The sequence below is a fragment of the Monopterus albus genome, unplaced genomic scaffold, assembly GCF_001952655.1.
Source record: "Monopterus albus unplaced genomic scaffold, M_albus_1.0 scaffold4.1, whole genome shotgun sequence".
NCBI classification, from domain to species: Eukaryota; Metazoa; Chordata; class Actinopteri; order Synbranchiformes; family Synbranchidae; genus Monopterus; species Monopterus albus.
In genome coordinates, this window is record NW_018127884.1 from 8,333,580 (window position 1) to 8,352,698 (window position 19,119).

General features: G+C 39.8%; 1 protein-coding gene across 1 annotated transcript in view; it reads right to left on the reverse strand.

Moving 5' to 3' along the window:
* Window positions 1-1,798: 1,798 nt before the first annotated feature.
* Window positions 1,799-19,119, reverse strand: part of mafa (MAF bZIP transcription factor a) — an 86,590-nt gene continuing 69,269 nt past the window's right edge. Inside the window, exon 3 of the mRNA XM_020606007.1 lies at window positions 1,799-10,927. The gene's annotated coding sequence lies outside the window, so the exon portion shown is untranslated. The remainder of the gene's footprint in view (window positions 10,928-19,119) is intronic.

Below are 19,119 nucleotides of genomic sequence, written 5' to 3' on the forward strand. Positions count from 1 at the left end.
CGTAGATCACTGTTATTCTCCAAGTTCTACAGTAGATACCTACATTTGAAAAGCCGTATGATGGACCAAGAAAAGAAAATGCAAGGATGCCTGATATGCGCCTGTGATATGAAAAACAAGTGAAATTAATTATACACCTAAATACATCCAGGTTTACAGTCAAACACAGAAAATTAATTGAGAATGGAACTTGAAGATGATGTGGCCACGCTAAATGTTCCCATTTTCCCAGGATCTTATGAAAAAGAACATCTTCTGTTTAGTTTATCCATCGCTCCTCTGTCGGGCAGCTGGAGTATTGAATTTCACTGACACTCAGGCCCTTAATGAGAAGCAGAACGACACCTCATATTATAGCGTGTGCCTTACTTCTTTCCTTTTCTATGACTTGCTTTAATAAATTACTGTCCAATAAGAACTTTTATGATCTTGGCATATGTTGCCTTTTATAGGTGAAAATAATTGCATTCCAGATCACCCTGCCCACTCTGAACATGCGAATGAGACCAGTGAAGCCTACAGAATGAGATAGTTTCATAGTGTCTGCACAAGTCCTTCTCATTTGGGTCATTACGCCTCCCCCTCCTTTTTTGTTAGTTTCCTGGCAGACCTTCACAAACACCATCCCCCATCACCACGCTCAACCCCAGTCATGCCTAGAGAGGCCTGCGCTTGCATGCCAACAGGCACTCTTAAACCCACAACCCCACCCCCCAGTCGACTATACACATACACGTACACACAGTCTTGTTTTTGAGCTCCCACTGAAGTGTGACAGAAGCCACTTGACAGGTGACACACACACACTTGATGTTATCGGGTCAGGGCCAGAGATTTCAGCCTCTTGAGTGATGAGAGACTGTCACTCGCATTGTTTATCTACGCTACAGGAGTGGAGTGGAGCAACAGAGAAAGAGCGGATGCTTCTTTCTTTCTTTGCCATATATCACTTAAGGGAAAGTGAGCTGAAGCAAAAAAATACCTTTGCATGTGGAATTTCTGGCCACAACCTAATGAATTTTGAGCACTAAAATTTAAAAAGATTCTCATGGTATACAAGATTATTTGGTCTACAATGTGGGATCAGCGAGGTGCCTACAATAGAAGTACCCTTCAATCATTTAGAAAAATGTGTTGGAGTCATCTCACAAATTGATGTGTCTTTGTTAATTGATTACAGGACCATAATGACCTAACCGACTGATTGTGTCCTCTTGTAAACATTTTGATGAAATGTACCAAACACAAACAGCCATGTCTTGTGTGAGTGGCTTACTTGAGAACTGAGTCTGATAACCTTAACACAACTAATAGCCATGCCTTTAGTTGCAGGTAAACTGCAGTCTCACTAGTAAATTACAAAATGTTTCAACTAATATCACAAAAATCATTATTGGTATCTGGCAGATAATCCATCGTGTGGTGTCATATTTGGTGTTTGAGCAGTAAAAGCGAGATATAATAACCGATGACAGCCTGATCGGCAAAGTAAACCTTTCTCCTCCATCTGACAGAGCTGGGAGCCAGAGGTCAAAGGTCACTGTGTCTGAGACTGCGGTTTCTTTTATTTCATCATGAGTGAAAAGACCCAGCACTTAAGTACAAGAGAGCAGTTTACCAGGACACAAATGCCGCTAAAGCACCAAACCCTTTCATTCTCTTGAGTTTGTTCATTCATTTTATTCTTCAAGTCTGTCAAATATATCATGAGAAATACACAGAAGATAGAACAGAATATGACACAACATGTTTTCTTCTTATAATTATTTATTAAATTTAAAATATCTTTAGCACAGGTTAAAAATTACACTTCCATCTACCATGAGCGCCTTGGGATTTAACATGGTTCTAACATGGTTGAAAATAAACACTCTTAGAAGCCATAAAGATTCTTGCTACTTCTATCCCTATCTTCATAAAATGTCATATTAGAGTTGCTGGGGCAGAGGCAAATTTGGCATACAGATCATCGTTTTCACTCGATATAATCTTACAAATAAGAAAAAATGTCAAAGTTTTCAAAATCTCTCCTCATGATTTGGACAATTTGGGATGAGTTCAAATTGCTTGTTGTACCAGCTTTGTAGTTTATTTAATGGTTTTGTGGTTTATCAGAAACAAATGTATGCCATTTTAAAATAACAGCACACTTTAAAGCTGGTGATATATCTTTTTGGTAAGATAACTCAAATGGCAACCCAGTTTCTACTGCTTTTAAGCTAAACTATTTTGCCGTGGCATTTTATTGGCTGTGTTAGACACTAAGGATATGTAATTAATTATTAAGTATGCATGTGAACGTGCAGTGGCAATGGAAAAACTACAAAGAGTATGGTTAGACTGCCATCCTTCCCCTCATCTTCTTATTCCCCAACCCGATTTTCCCACAAACCTGCAATTTATGGTCTTTTTTGCCTCAGCCCTACCTTATGAAACATAAAAAAAGATAATGTAACATGAGCAGAGCACTGTAGTAAATGGCAGGCCAATGCATTAGTTATCAGTAAGAAAACATTAACAGCAAAGACATATATTTTCCAGTTTTGAAGTAGTTTACAAACCATATCCTTGTTCACAATTTATTAGAATTTTTTTCATCTTTACTTTTTTTTTTTTTTTTTTCATTGCATGCCATATGAGAAGTCTGGGCTACAAAAGTACCTGAACAAATTGCTTGTATATTAGCATGCATAGCTGTTTGGTATTTACATCCTATTTACAGGCTTGAAATAAAAAGAGAAGAATCTACAATACAATTTTCTTTCATGTTTCATTTACATTTCTAGGATGGAGAACAAAAAGCAGCCTCATACCGATTTGCAGAGTACAGGGGACATGCACATAAAATAGAATGTTTGCTTGAATGAACAAAGTGTGTTGTTTTATTCCCATCACTGAAGAAGGAATACCTCAATTCTGTAACAGGCTACATCTCTGGCCAGTGCTAGTGTATTGCATAACACTGATTCCCCCCCACCCACCTTTTGTCTGTATTGCGCACCAGTCTCTGAGCACAGGGAGCTCGGAAAGGTTAATTTACAATGTTAACCGTGCCGTGAAGGGAAAAGCAAATAGGAAAGAGCATGCACAGCACTAGAGAAGGACATTAAGCTGCAACTACATCTTTCTCCTTCTCACTCCCTCTATCTGTCCAGTGACAACAGTAGAGCCCCAGATGTGTACAGAGACACAGGGCTATCATCATCCATCATTGCAGACATAACTGAAAGGATCTTTTACCAGTGATTGGGCAGTACGCAGGTACACACCACTGACACCTCTGTATTTTTTTCAGCCTTGTCACTCGTAACCACAGAAAAATGCCCATATCAATGTAACACATGTGCAATGATATAAAAGAGACACCCATTTGACAGTTTAGTTAATAGAATCGGTGTAACACAAAAGAGAAGACATTGAAGGAAGATTCTGTTACTTAGAATATACAGTAGTGCTAATAGATTAAATGACTCCAAAATATAATGTTACATTATATCTATAAGCACATTTAAGGTCTCTCAGGGTACTGTCAGTTTTTGTAGAATGAATGGAAGACATGGATATATTTAGACTGCAGACAGTATTTGTAATCCAGGCGCTAGGAACCGGCTCATAAGGTGATGCAGTCATTAAAGATATTGCTCATTTAGTGAGAATAACATCAGTATCACATCCTCACTTCTCTTCACTACTAAAGGTCCTTTGTCCACCTCTGGCTCATTTACACTCAGCCTCTAATATAGGCAATCAGCAGCACTATACCCTCACTGGGGGTCCATAAACACTTGATTTCACAGAACTGCCTTTGATAAAGGAGGGAGGTGACTGCCAGTGCATGTTAATGTGCTTTCCTATAAAGCTTATCTTTGACTGGGGTCAGGGAGGCCAAGTGGCAAGGGGCTGATCGTCATAGCAATAAGACCCTAGAAGCAGTTATCGCAGCTTACGAGCCCTCTGACGATAACAGAGCCGACCAAGGCCTACCTTTGAATAATCAAACCCCTCGTCCCGGCTCATGTGGGAAATAATGTGGACATTTACTAAAGTACAATTGAAATGAGGGGTGAGCACAAATTAACCTCTGGTAACAGGAAAGGGGCGTATTGTGATAGAAATCATACATTTTTAATTGTCCACCAGCAGCAATATTTAAGCATGTAAGTACAAAATCACAAGCTAACCCACATTATTGGGACACAGCCACAATTTAAACAAAATGATCCAGAAGAAGCGTAAAATATTTCTTAAAACTTGTTTAGTTAGTATATTGTTTGTTTCAGTTTGTACAGTGAGCTGCCTAATTATGGTTCTTCTGTTTTTGTCAGGTATATGTGATGGTACTGTATAATTTAGTGGGAATGGGAGCTTTGAAGAACACTTTGATAGCATATGGTTATCCCCTGCTGCCTCACACACTCTGCTCTGTAGGGGGGCCAGAAGGGAAATATGTGTAACTTTCTCTACTCCTCAAACTTTTTACTTCTCTAAAACTGAGGGATTACACCCTGGTCACAGCAGGGAGAACAGCGTGTATCCTATCGTCTCCCTTTGAGTCACTTTAATCTGTATTTTGTACCTTAAGGACAACCCCTATTGTCCCTCCTTAAACAGAACTAGGCTCAGAAGGCAGATCAAGGGTAAATCATATCAGCACTATTATCTTTCTGACTGCCCTGTGCACCTGGTCCAGAATGAGTATGTACAGCCTTTGCATGATCACAACAACCTTGGTACAGTTACCAAAACGTCCATTAGCTTCATCAATTGTGTTTCAAAGCAGGCAAATTGGAATCTAGTTAAGCTGTTTTTCCTGTCGTTAATTTTCTCTCTCGTTTCTGGCTCAGGTGCAGGAGACTAAATCAAGCTGTCAGAAACCAGACTGCACAGTTAAACGGTGCAGGCTGAAATGCCACCTGTCCACAGCTGCTGGCGATTTATTATTTCCCCATTTATTTATTTCTATACTGGCAACTTGGGCATTTGTAAAAGTCCCCTCTACTTACAACAAACTCAGATTGTATGTGATTTGAAACATTCACATTTAGTCCTTATATGAACATTTGGGCTATTTCACCACTAATGGTTGCTAAGAGAACGTGATGGCTTCCATTACCTAATCAGATACTAAGGATCTGGTTTACAGCATTTTTCAGTAGTATTACACTGGACTCAATTATTTCAATTGAGTCATTGTGGCTAAGCCAATACTCTCCACCTGCCCACTCGTCTCATCTCAGTGAGGGGCTTGTTAGCTAACTGCTCACCCAGAGATCAAGCTTATATGCCCTGCCAGAATGAGGTGGGAGTAAGGGTTTTAAAGGCTTTATTATTCATCTGTCATTAGCTGTGTGGCGTGCTGTTTGGCTATTAGAAGACTCCTCACCCAATATACAGTACAGTATCTTTACTTCAGAAGTCATTCTGCCTCATATGCCACATTTTGAGCATTTTTAGTTTCTAGTTCCTTTTTATTTCAATACCAAGCAGTTTAGTATTCGTTGAGTAACATGGTGATGCACACAAAATATGTTGAGCTCATACATTTGAATCTTTTTTTCTTCAGAGGCTTGGGTTAGCCTGGAGGTTAGGATTAGAATATAGCAGTTGACATGAGTTGCCTCACTGTAATCCTGTGACCTATGACCCCACTCCCATAGACCCAACCACGTCTGGCTTGAAGTTGGTGTTATTCAGGACGTACAACTAGACACCCACACAAAGGAGAAGGGTGTGTTTGTGTGTGTGATAGAGAGGAAAAGGATGTGTGTTGCAAAATGGGAGGAGATCTTGGCATTTTCCGCCTTATTGACCTCATTGCAAACTTTTATCAACAATATCCTCAACATTACACAGAAATGCAGAGGATACTGGTTAACATTATAGTCCTATAGATTTATAACATAGCCACCAATGTTAGTTATTTCAACTTTGATTCTGAGAAATAATGTTCTGTCAGTTAGGCATGGTTTAATACATCATGAGCTTCACAAGAAACCAGTCATAGTCAACAATCAACAATTAGCAAATTCAAAATACTTTATCATTGCAGCTGGGGGCAAAATACAGTGCCGATTTTGCTGAATTTATCCAAAATAGATTCAGAATCCAACAGTGAATTAGTCTGAGCTGCAGATTGTATTACCAATTTTGTCAACACTGCAACCTTATCTTCCATCCCCTCTTAGTCGTGTATAAAACAGAATTTTAAGCTTGGTGATTGGATGTTTCTGGCCAGAATTCACCTAGAGAGCCATTATCAACTTTACCTCTGAAGCTATTTCATCAGAAAAGATGGTATTTTCTGTCACTGTTGTTACTCTTTTGCACTGATGATTTGATTGGGAGTTTCTTGTCCGTTTGGACCATAGAGGGACTACAACTGAGTCATGTCTGTCACAATGTAACTTCCTGAACCAGTGGCAACTGAAAGTTCTTCCTACTTTACAACTGTACTGCACAAAGAGAAGTGAATCTATTTTGGTTTTCAGAAGTGTTACATAGTTCTCACTAGTATTTTAACTTGTCAGTTACATAACATGTGGAGTCAAAATTATTATCCTGATTGAAATGTAATAACTGCTTGCTGCTTAAATATTTTAGCAAAAGACTGTACTTTTAACATATATATTGGTTGTCCATCTAAAAGTCTTAAACCACATTTTCAGCCAAAGATCCATTTGCACAGAAACCTGACTGTTAATGTTACCTCTGCGCCTATTGCCTGTCTTACAGGTTGTGTTTCTCCCCAGTTCTACCTCTGTGTTTACTCTGTCACTTGGCCCCAATGTGCATCTGCTTCAGTGGTCCACAAACGTATGCAGTACACACACAAGCTAGCCAGTGATGACACTAATGGAGTGTTTGGACAGGAGAACACTGACTTATTAACCAGTTCAGAAAATCAAATAAAGCAGAGATAAGTTAATAAGCTATGTGCAGTGGAGTGGGCTACACACAGGATTTATCCTGACTGACACAGCACTTGGATGCTGCTTCTCATTGAGAAACAAGATCACTGTACTTTAAACATGGTTTAGTGGAGATGGCGATTCATTTATATCAGCTTTATGTGTTCTGTTTATCACATTGTTCATATCCCTACATTAATACTACAAATTGCTGTCTTTTTGTTTATTCCTTGCTCTTTTCCTGTTGTTGATGTATCAGGCATGGGCAAGGCACCTTCTTGATCTAATGTCACTCAAACATTTCTTTGCTTAATCCATAAACAGGATCGTGGGGCCATTTCATCCTGCTATCACAATGATCACAGAAATTTGCTTAAACGGATTATATCTATATAGAGCAAGGTGAATGAGCAAAGGACAATAGAAAAAGACAGGAGGGAGGTGCTAGAGTGAGGTAAAGAAAGGAAGAAGTCTAATTTACAAGAAACATGTTGGTAAATGAGGGAAGAAGCAAGAAGAGGAATGCTGAATAAGTGGGACCCCTTCCAAGGGAGGTAGATGAGAGATGGGCGGTAAACAGGGCCCAACAGGGGGTAAATCAGAATGAGCAGAGCTCTATATCCTTGGTATCCCTGACCCCCTCCTCTATCACACATATCCATCATATTAATATACCTACAGCGTGGCCCTCGGGGTAATATATCTTTGACCTGTGATTACGCTAACAGCATATTGTTTGCACACTGAACAATCCCATTATGTCGACGATCTGTTTACATACAGCCTTGCTGTTTAGATTAGCATGGTGTGTTGGTGCATGTGAGAAAAGGAGCAGTATGTGTCTGTGTGTACTTTCACAGATTCTGCACATGAGCTCATATATCTACTGTATGCTGTGTTTACGTACATGTCCTGATCCTGGTCAGGGTCATTGTCAGATAAAAGGGCAGAATAACACTGTACTAACATGCAAAAGCATGGGAAAAACAAATCAGCCTGTCACAGGTTGCCTGCAGCTGTACCTCTAAGAAAATGGAAAGCCTTGAGGCTCAGAGAAAATCAGCACCTGCTTAAGGCCTTTTCTTACCACATATAGTGTCTCATGTCAGAGTGACATCTTCATCCCTCCTGTATTTTAAATGTTCTCTGACTAATCACTGCTAAGTCTTAAGTCTTAATTTTGAGTTTGTTTACATGTTGACTGTAAATATGCTTATGTGACTCAATGTGCGCTGACAGTATTTGAGTTAAGAAGATTGCTTAATATAAACTGGATGAAAAAGGGAGCATACAAAGTAGGTAACCCCTTGTGCCCTGTAAATGTCCCTTGATATATTGTGTGCTAATTTTTTTTTAATCCAACTTTGATTATTTTGATTTAAAAAAGGAAACAACAGTTAAATGTATTTAAAATTTCAGTACTCAGCATCACCAGGTCACTTTTGAAAAAGAGATTTTAATCTCAGTGAGGATTTAACCTGATTAAATAAACTATAAAGAAAGAAATCTCTCACTTAGTGAAGTTGATAGTGTCGCTGTCTCCAGAGAGACTAACTGGGCAGGCATTAAAGACTTGCTGGGCTCGAAGGGTAACAGGTATTTAACCACAAGGCTGAACATCTGGCTGAACTGAGGGCCTCGCTAATTAACACAGAGTTAACCTCAGACAGGACATGAGGTCATGATAGCCCAGAGAGCTGCATGATGGTGCAACAGTCTGAGGTAAAGGGAGTTATTGAATTCTCCAGGGTGGATGCCAATCAGAAAAGAATATTCTGCTGGCGGACAGACCTGGAGAACATAAACTCAGATTTTGGTTCAAAATCTTTTCAACCTTTCTCCTGAGCCCCACTTGCTTTCTCTGCTCTCCTCTGCTTTGGTCTCAGACTTCTCTGGCAGCTCATAGACTCAGTGAGATGTGTAAATCCTTTTGACATAGGATGAATGGACAGTTGCTGGCAGGATGCCCCATGCCACTTTGTGTGTTTCCACTTTATTGGAGCACCCCAGTTTACCTTCCCTTGCCTCCTCTGCTACCCACGCTCACTGTGGCCAGGTCCTGACATTAGAGGTGAGGTTATGTGTCTCTTTAGCTGAAGAGGACCTTTCACAATAGGATCAGGAGTGGTAAAACTATTTCTGTGATGTTACTTTACATTTTCTCAAATCAATTTAAGAAGATGTAAAGCTGACAAAGAGCTTGCACTGGTTTGGAGAGTAAATCCCACTGACTTGGCCTACCTGCACACCCTTTGTTATGGTTAATTGTCATCTACTGTACGAGTCAACATGCAAAGTACAGCATCTGGGACTATACATAGTGGATATACTGTACATATATACAACAACATATTTGAGTGGCACTGTATGATTGTGCATCTGTATGCATGCACTCATATGAGTGAGTATGTTTGTGTGAAAGTGAACAAGTGTTTGTTTTGTCTTCCCCATTGCCATGCGTGTCCATCTGTAGCACTCATCATGGAGTAAGACTCTCCTCATGAGGCTCTAGAGACATCAGCGGAGAAGCGGACTGTGAGGACAGTAGAGGGTCATTGAAAAGTCATGACTTCCTCAATGCACAATGCACACTTAGAGGTAGACGATGCATGATGGTGGACATAAGGTGTTCGACAAGCTAGTGTTTTCCCTGTTGTCCATGCAACGGTTTTCTGTCTTCACCACTGGAGAGGACGGGGTAGCCTTTGAGGTTGTCTGTTCATTGGCTTGGCATATTTTCTGTCAGTCTATCTAGTTATCTTCATAGTTCATGGAAGATGGAGGTCAGAGTCCACATGTCTACAGTGCAATCAGTGAGGTGTTCTTTTTCCCCACGTGTAGGTTCAGGATCAGAGCACTGGTTATAAACCATGCAAAAATAAATAAATATATAAAAATGGCCCCCTCAGACTTACAGCAACTTTGCTGCAGCAGTTATAACTCATACATCATGAGAAGGAAGAGGGCAATTATTGCATTGGAAAAGAATAATAATGTAGATACTGGGAAAAAAATCGTAAATAATAACTTAAAATATAAAATGTTAAAAAAAATGTAGAAGTGCCAAGGCAGACTCATGGCTTGGCTGAATTACCTGCTTTTCCCCTTGACTTAGAACATTTGTTTCATGGTGGGACTGATTGGTGGTACCAAAGGAATTGCTGTGTTCTAATCCTTACTACCGTAAGGTAGCCAAATGTTACCTATAGCTATCGCCTTTATGCATTTATACAAATGCATAAATGCCCAAATACCTTGAACTATTATTTTAACTATCAGAAAACAAGTTCAAGTATTTTAAACTTTTAAAAAGGTTTGTCTGAAATATCGTCATAGTGAGATTTGTGATCTACTAGGCAATGGTAGATATACTGTACACTATAGTCTGTTCCATGCTGTTGGCTTCATTCAACTCTATTTACATGTACTAGAGTGGATATTGGAGAGGACGACTAGGCTGTTATGTAAAGTGAATAAGAAGAATATGAAGTACAGTTTTTACAGTCTAAAGAGTAGAGAAATGATATTGGAAATGGTAATCACATGGTCTCTGAAGAGATAAGAAGAATATTGGCTTTATATGGAAAATATCGAACCATGAGTACTCTATACACAGTCATGAGGGTTTATGTGATGGTTGGTGAGAACAACTTGGTATGCTTCCTATATTACGAATAAGAATAGGGTTTTGTTGTGATCTATTTACAGAAGCATGCAAGAATGAGCTTCCCACCAAAGAGAAAATAGTCCTGCTAATATATTTATCTAGTATTGTCAACCACCTCAGGAGTATGTCTTTCTTTTTTTCTGTGTTTTGTAGAAAAAAGCTGGAAGTAAAATATCAGGGAGGGAAACAGGAGTAGTAAGAGGCTTTCAAGAATTCCACTGCAGGGATTTTGAGGGATTTCAGCAGATCTTGTCTTTTGTTCTTCAGTGAAGTCATTTTTGAATGTTGTGCTTTGTATGAGTCTCCGTGTGATTGGTCAGCCGGTCTGGTGTCATCACTGCTCAGTCATTATCTGTTAGCAGGAAGAGAAAGGAGGAGAGAAAAAAAGGGGAGGGGTTGAACAAGAAAAGAGATAAAGGGAAAAAAGTCATCAAAGTGTGACTCAGCCCACTTTCAGTGTTGTGTTTCCATGCATGCACACACACATACACATAATGTGCACAGACAGTGAGTGAAGTCCACAGTGTGGGCTATACAGGACTCATTGTCTAAACTCTGCCCCCCAATCCAAGATTTACTGTGACAGTGAGTCAGTCACAGGATTTTGGGGGTGGGATAGGCTTTGCTATTACTGGTGCCAGCGGAGAAACAAAGGCAGAGTGACCACCCTGCGAGTGTACATAGCAAGCCCACTTGGCTGAGATTCGGAGTGACAGCGGCGTCGGCATAGGGGGTGACTCTTTAATCAGTTTCAATTAAGGCCAAGGAGAGATGAGTAAAGTCACAAACAGTGTGGGTGGCTCTAGTCCATGTCTCCATCCCTTTACATTAATCAATCTGTTCATGTTTTATTCTGTTAAAACACAAAAATACTGCTCTTTCTTCTGTTTTTGTGTCTTGTAATACACAAGGTTTGGAGAGACCCCTTAACAGTTTGTGCACTGAGAAAGTGATTCATGTAGCCAGAAGGGCTGCTTTGTGGGTGGGCCATTAGACACAGAGACTCCAGTGGAATCCAGCTACTATCTACTTGGGATCTAGTTGCATGATCCTACAGTAAAGGTGCCTAGCTGTCACTCATTATAAATCACCATAAACAAAGCCTGTATTTACATTGCACTGAATGCCATTACAGCTCCACTCACACTTGTACAATGACGAAGTATTATTTTGGTCTTACACAGCCAAATTTGTCTATAGATGTTTTAGTCATATCCTTACCGGTTACAGTGGTTGCCAAGCTTTTGTCAGTTCTTTTTTTCCATTTGTGCTGCTACCACTTTCTGATCATTTTAACCATTTAGCTTTCAGGTAGCTGTTAATTGACCTCGTCTTGCTCACAAAGTTTTGCTGAGTTTCAAAGGTGTGAAAAAATACAACCCTCTCTATTAATTTCTATGGGGGATTGCGTTCACTGCAGCCAGCACTAGCACCGCAGGGGGCTCCGGCAAAATGCCATAGCCCCGTGCAGTGAAAAAGTTGGATCTAGTTCAACTTTTGCCACACTGGACGCTGACATCATCCAGCAAAGGCACTGCATTGACCAATACGAATGGGGGACTGTCAGAATGTGGATGCCCATGCGAATAAGACTCTTTTGTTTACCTTGTTGGCATAGATGTTTTAGTCATATCCTTACCGGTTACAGTGGTTGCCAAGCTTTTGTCAGTTCTTTTTTTCCATTTGTGCTGCTACCACTTTCTGATCATTTTAACCATTTAGCTTTCAGGTAGCTGTTAATTGACCTCGTCTTGCTCACAAAGTTTTGCTGAGTTTCAAAGGTGTGAAAAAATACAACCCTCTCTATTAATTTCTATGGGGGATTGCGTTCATTGCAGCCAGCACTAGCACCGCAGGGGGCTCCGGCAAAATGCCATAGCCCCGTGCAGTGAAAAAGTTGGATCTAGTTCAACTTTTGCCACACTGGACGCTGACATCATCCAGCAAAGGCACTGCATTGACCAATACGAATGGGGGACTGTCAGAATGTGGATGCCCATGCGAATAAGACTCTTTTGTTTACCTTGTTGGCATGAGTATTCACTGCTACACTCTCGATCTTGGGCCACAGTTAATGCACCATGATGTCATGCCATGTGTTTTTGTTAGTTAGGGCACTGAACATTTTTTATTTATCAATACCAAAACACCGGTGGTAACAATTGGTGCTCGTATAGCTTAGGCTATGGTAGCAACACTGCTAACCAAAACACACTGGAAACTCATGGGCTGGAAACATGAATGAAGCCACTCACATCAACTTATCACAACATGGCTGTATCTTTCACACTCACAACACTCCCCCCCACACTGGACGCTGACATCATCCAGCAAAGGCACTGCATTGACCAATACGAATGGGGGACTGTCAGAATGTGGATGCCCATGCGAATAAGACTCTTTTGTTTACCTTGTTGGCATGAGTATTCACTGCTACACTCTCGATCTTGGGCCACAGTTAATGCACCATGATGTCATGCCATGTGTTTTTGTTAGTTAGGGCACTGAACATTTTTTATTTATCAATACCAAAACACCGGTGGTAACAATTGGTGCTCGTATAGCTTAGGCTATGGTAGCAACACTGCTAACCAAAACACACTGGAAACTCATGGGCTGGAAACATGAATGAAGCCACTCACATCAACTTATCACAACATGGCTGTATCTTTCACACTCACAACACTCCCCCCTGCAACCCTTCATCCACATGACTGACATAGTAGGAAGTTGCATTTTACCTGAATGCTCACTGAATGCCTAGTTCAGACTACATAATTTAAGCCACATGACAGCCTGACCTGATGATGAGGGCTGATAAGTCATAATTTCATTTTTTTTTTTTTTTGGAGTATTGGAGAAAATATGTTCTGGTAACTTCAAAAGTACTGAATTTTAGTATTGCATAAGACACTGATAGCTAGAGACAACTTTTGGAAAAAGTATTTATTAAATATACTGTCAAGACTGTTACTGTATTCATTCTGTTCCCAAGGCAATATAAATCGCTAGTTACGATAATGTTGTAATTTGTGGTATCATCACACATATGCACACAATCCAGCCATGTCAGTGGCCCCTCTCTGTGTTACTTCTGTGTTTTGCCATCCTACTTTCAGCACACCTCACTACAAGCTGAGATTGTAGTCTGTTTTGTCCACCTTTTTGTGCAGCAGTAAGCCATGTTCTATGAGCTAATATCCTCACAAGTGAGATCACAGCCATTGCCCCAGGGCATGCTACATCCACTCTTGGAGAACAGTAACAGTCAAGATTCCAGCCGTTCAAGACTGAATGTGGTCCCAGGATGTGTGATAACAGAGTATGTGATGGGAATGCAAGGCCATTTGGACCTCCAAAGCCAGGTGTTAGCACTTCAGCTCACTGCCTCATCAATAATTGACAGAGGCAAACCAATCAGAACAATTTGCTCCCCACAGCGAAGTGCTAGAGCAGCCTAACACCAGTGAATCATTAATGAGGCAATTAGCTGAAATGGTTAGACAGTTAACTCTCACCAGCAGCGGCCCTGTGACGCAACTGCAACGCATCTCCTTGTACAGGAGCTACACATGATGGAGTGATGTGCAGGCCAGCACAAGTAGAAGAGGAGAGAGCAGAGTCACACAGCAGTGCTTGGAGACAGAGCTGGGCCTCCCAAAGGTTGGAGTGTAACTTATGTCAGTGATGCCAGCTCTCCATCTGTTGACCATGGCTCAGAGGCCCAATAATGGGAACAAACCCAATTGGCCATTACCATGGGAGATTGACCTTTATTGGTTGTTGTTACCATTGCACAGACCAACAGGACCCGTCTCCTGGGAGATTCAAGTGTGGGAGAGCCTTTATGGACATGGATAAAATCGACCTCAGTGACATTACTCAAACAACTCAAACATAGGGGAAGAAGCAACAACAACAGCAAAGATGGAGTTTGCCTTTGAAAAGTGGAGACTCCAGATTGTTGTTTGAGAGGAAAATCAAAGTCCCAATGGAGCTGCTCACAAAGCTTCATCGATTGGCCATATTGGAACCATTTCATAGTTTATCGATGCTCCTCTGCCTGCTCTCTCAGCTCTGGGTCCTGTATAGGCTCAATTAAACCAGCAACTTTACCTTGATCTCAACCCATGCTAAGAGTACATAACTGCATGGATTACTCCCAAACACAAACTCCTGCACATTCGTAATTTAAAGTAAATATTTTATAAACCGTCTATATTTAGGACAGATGAGATTAAAATTTGGTTTTTACTGTTTCACATGTACAGCATTTTCCTGCAAAAGAGGTACAATTTCTCTTTAATGTTTTGTAGTTTCCCAGTGATCTTATTGCATTTTCAGTGTCAATATATTTTGTGATGGAAGGATTTGGAATGACAGTGATAAAGCAAGAGAAAAAGGGAGAGGAAGGCAAAGAAGAGGAGGAGGAATACAGGCAGAGCTCATAAGGTTAATTTCTGTAGCATATCAGGGTTTTCCTTCAAAACTGGTGAATTAGAGTTCATTAAAGTACAGTATACTGCATCTTATAATTTCACTGATAATATACAAGACGTCAGTTTAATGTACTTTGTACCAACCAGAAATTATATATGCAAAGAATTCTTGATCGCAGTGTTGGAGTGTTACTGCCAGTTTTCATTTTAAAATGTTTTGCCAAGAGGAGATCAATAATTATTTGGGTTTTTGGGGTGCAATAGTATGGAACCATTGCTAAGTTATATTATATCAACATGTTGAGCAGAAATTTAAAAAAAAAGTCCCATTGTACCTAACCACCAGATTTAACAGTAAGTACAGTGCCTTGCGAAAGTATTCGGCCCCCTTGAACTTTGCGACCTTTTGCCACATTTCAGGCTTCAAACATAAAGATATAAAACTGTAATTTTTTGTGAAGAATCAACAACAAGTGGGACACAATCATGAAGTGGAACGAAATTTATTGGATATGTCAAACTTTTTTAACAAATAAAAAAACTGAAAAATTGGGCATGCAAAATTATTCAGCCCCCTTAAGTTAATACTTTGTAGCGCCACCTTTTGCTGCGATTACAGCTGTAAGTCGCTTGGGGTATGTCTCTATCAGTTTTGCACATCGAGAGACGGAAATTTTTGCCCATTCCTCCTTGCAAAACAGCTCGAGCTCAGTGAGATTGGATGGAGAGCGTTTGTGAACAGCAGTTTTCAGTTCTTTCCACAGATTCTCAATTGGATTCAGGTCTGGACTTTGACTTGGCCATTCTAACACCTGGATATGTTTATTTGTGAACCATTCCATTGTAGATTTTGCTTTATGTTTTGGATCATTGTCTTGTTGGAAGACAAATCTCCGTCCCAGTCTCAGGTCTTTTGCAGACTCCATCAGGTTTCCATCCAGAATGGTCCTGTATTTGGCTCCATCCATCTTCCCATCAATTTTAACCATCTTCCCTGTCCCTGCTGAAGAAAACCAGGCCCAAACCATGATGCTGCCACCACCATGTTTGACAGTGGGGATGGTGTGTTCAGGGTGATGAGCTGTGTTGCTTTTACGCCAAACATAACGTTTTGCATTGTTGCCAAAAAGTTCGATTTTGGTTTCATCTGACCAGAGCACCTTCTTCCACATGTTTGGTGTGTCTCCCAGGTGGCTTGTGGCAAACTTTAAACGACACTTTTTATGGATATCTTTAAGAAATGGCTTTCTTCTTGCCACTCTTCCATAAAGGCCAGATTTGTGCAGTATACGACTGATTGTTGTCCTATGGACAGAGTCTCCCACCTCAGCTGTAGATCTCTGCAGTTCATCCAGAGTGATCATGGGCCTCTTGGCTGCATCTCTGATCAGTCTTCTCCTTGTATGAGCTGAAAGTTTAGAGGGACGGCCAGGTCTTGGTAGATTTGCAGTGGTCTGATACTCCTTCCATTTCAATATTATCACTTGCACAGTGCTCCTTGGGATGTTTAAAGCTTGGGAAATCTTTTTGTATCCAAATCCGGCTTTAAACTTCTCCACAACAGTATCTCGGACCTGCCTGGTGTGTTCCTTGTTCTTCATGATGCTCTCTGCGCTTTAAACAGACCTCTGAGACTATCACAGTGCAGGTGCATTTATACGGAGACTTGATTACACACAGGTGGATTCTATTTATCATCATTAGTCATTTAGGTCAACATTGGATCATTCAGAGATCCTCACTGAACTTCTGGAGAGAGTTTGCTGCACTGAAAGTAAAGGGGCTGAATAATTTTGCACGCCCAATTATTCAGTTTTTTATTTGTTAAAAAAGTTTGAAATATCCAATAAATTTCGTTCCACTTCATGATTGTGTCCCACTTGTTGTTGATTCTTCACAAAAAATTACAGTTTTATATCTTTATGTTTGAAGCCTGAAATGTGGCAAAAGGTCGCAAAGTTCAAGGGGGCCGAATACTTTCGCAAGGCACTGTATATGCTTCTTCTTTAATTCACTGCTGTCAAATAGTTTAGAATGACATATTCTAATGCCAATGGGAGATAAAGCAATTTGCAGAAAAAAGAAAATAGCTCCCATGATCTGCTTCATTATTTGTTCTCATTTTAACACTATCATGCAAAGTCTGAAAAAATCCCTCTAGTGCATTGGTAAGCGATGCTTCACAAAGCAATCATTTTGGGAAATAATTTCCTATAGCAAGAACAAGAAGTTCTCAAAAGCTATTTGTGGATAGTGGTTGCATCAGTTCATTTGACAATCATACATTTCAGTAGTTTTAATCCCACAAAAAGTGTCAGTTTAGGGCTTAAGTGTTCACCTCAGCTTGGGTTTGCAGCTTATAAAAGACATTTTCATGTAATATGTTGGCTCAACTTAAGGTTGCTTCAAGACTGATTTTTTTTAATCCACCAATTTATAAGTGTGAGAAAGGTCGGGTAAGGTTTATAAAACTACAGAAACATTTGGCAGCTAATCTGAGAAATAAAACACATTCAAATCATTTCAGGTAAACCTAACCTGATAAACCTGCAGTTCTCCATTTTCTTTTTCTATACCTTTTTTTAAATACCAAGTCTCATCAATCATTTCATTAATCATAGCTTCTTCAGAAGTTCACTGCAAACTCAGGAGTTGTTTTTTCAGTTGCTAAATATAAAAACAAATCAGACTATTTGTGAAGCATAGAGCTTTTCAAAATAAAATGTCTGTTTCATTGCTGTATTCAGAAAAAGCTAAATGGCTTTAAAAGATACAGTGCTGATTAGCTGTGTACAACTTGGATGTCTTTCACTCAAAAAAAACTTTTTTACTTTTGAATAACTTTAATTTTGTGTGTGCGTGTCCTGATAATTATAGGTTTTGACAATTAAAGTAATTGATTAGTAGATGGGTCAGCCTGTGTTGCTAACATTGACACAGATATGGTAGACGGCTACTCTCTGTTTTAATGACTGCTGTTCACTTTTATAGCCCCCTCTGGATGCCATCCTCAATAAATATTTGCAAACAGGAAATTTGCTGTGTGACTTGAGAGAGTCATAACTCTGACACCTATGTGTTTTGAGATTAACATGTAATTAAAGTAGTAAATCAATATTTATTAAGCAGTAGTACGAAACAAATGAAAAATGTAGTCAGGTCACATAATGAGTCACAGGATGGAGGAGGATTCTTTAAAGTCTGAAATAAACTGTATGTAAACATACAGTTAACGTAGATACCTGCAAAATTAATAAAAAATAAATTAGACATATTGTAAATCATACACATACAGAATATTCACAAATGCAGGTACAGAAACCTCACCCTAACCCGAGACCGCCTTCCTTTCCAAACCACGTTTTAAATGTGGAATCTACACTTTTTTCATTTACTCACCACAGTAATCATCTTAAGACTTTCATGTTCTACAGTAGCTATGACCTCAGAGAGAAAACACTAGAAACGCCCCTGCACTTCTCATGCTACTGAGCACAAAGCAAAGAGGGTAAAACAGGCCCCACTGTCCAGACTTTCCAGCATCTAGTGGAGTATGAAGAAGAGAAGATGTTAAAAGCTTAATGGACTGTTCCTCTTATTGTTTAAAAATTGCTTGACATATAAATGGCTGGAGAAAACATTGGCTGGCCTCAATTATGCATTGAAAATAAAGTTATGAGCTAGTGGCTGAATTATTGATGCTGGCACCAGGAACAAGAGCATGTTGGCAATGTGTCACTGCTTTTTTGCTGATGCTTCATCTTGTATTGATAATTTTTCATCTAAAAAGCCCATGAAGTCTTGATCTGTGAAAGATGGAAAAACACACCATGAATATTGGAAGTCTAATGCAATATTACTGGAAGAGGAAAACGGATAACATAACACTGAGTAATGTAATGGAAAAATAAAAAATAATAAAAGCACAATGTAGCTTTGAAACGGGACTTAAAAGTTATGTTTGTGTAATATTTCCATTAGGTTTTCAACAGTACATTCATATAGCATATGTGTGCATAAATAGTTGGGCAGAAAAAGTACAAAGGCTTCTCGGTCTTGGGACTGTCCCATATGGCTGACACACTTCCTGAGATGCAAATGCTAA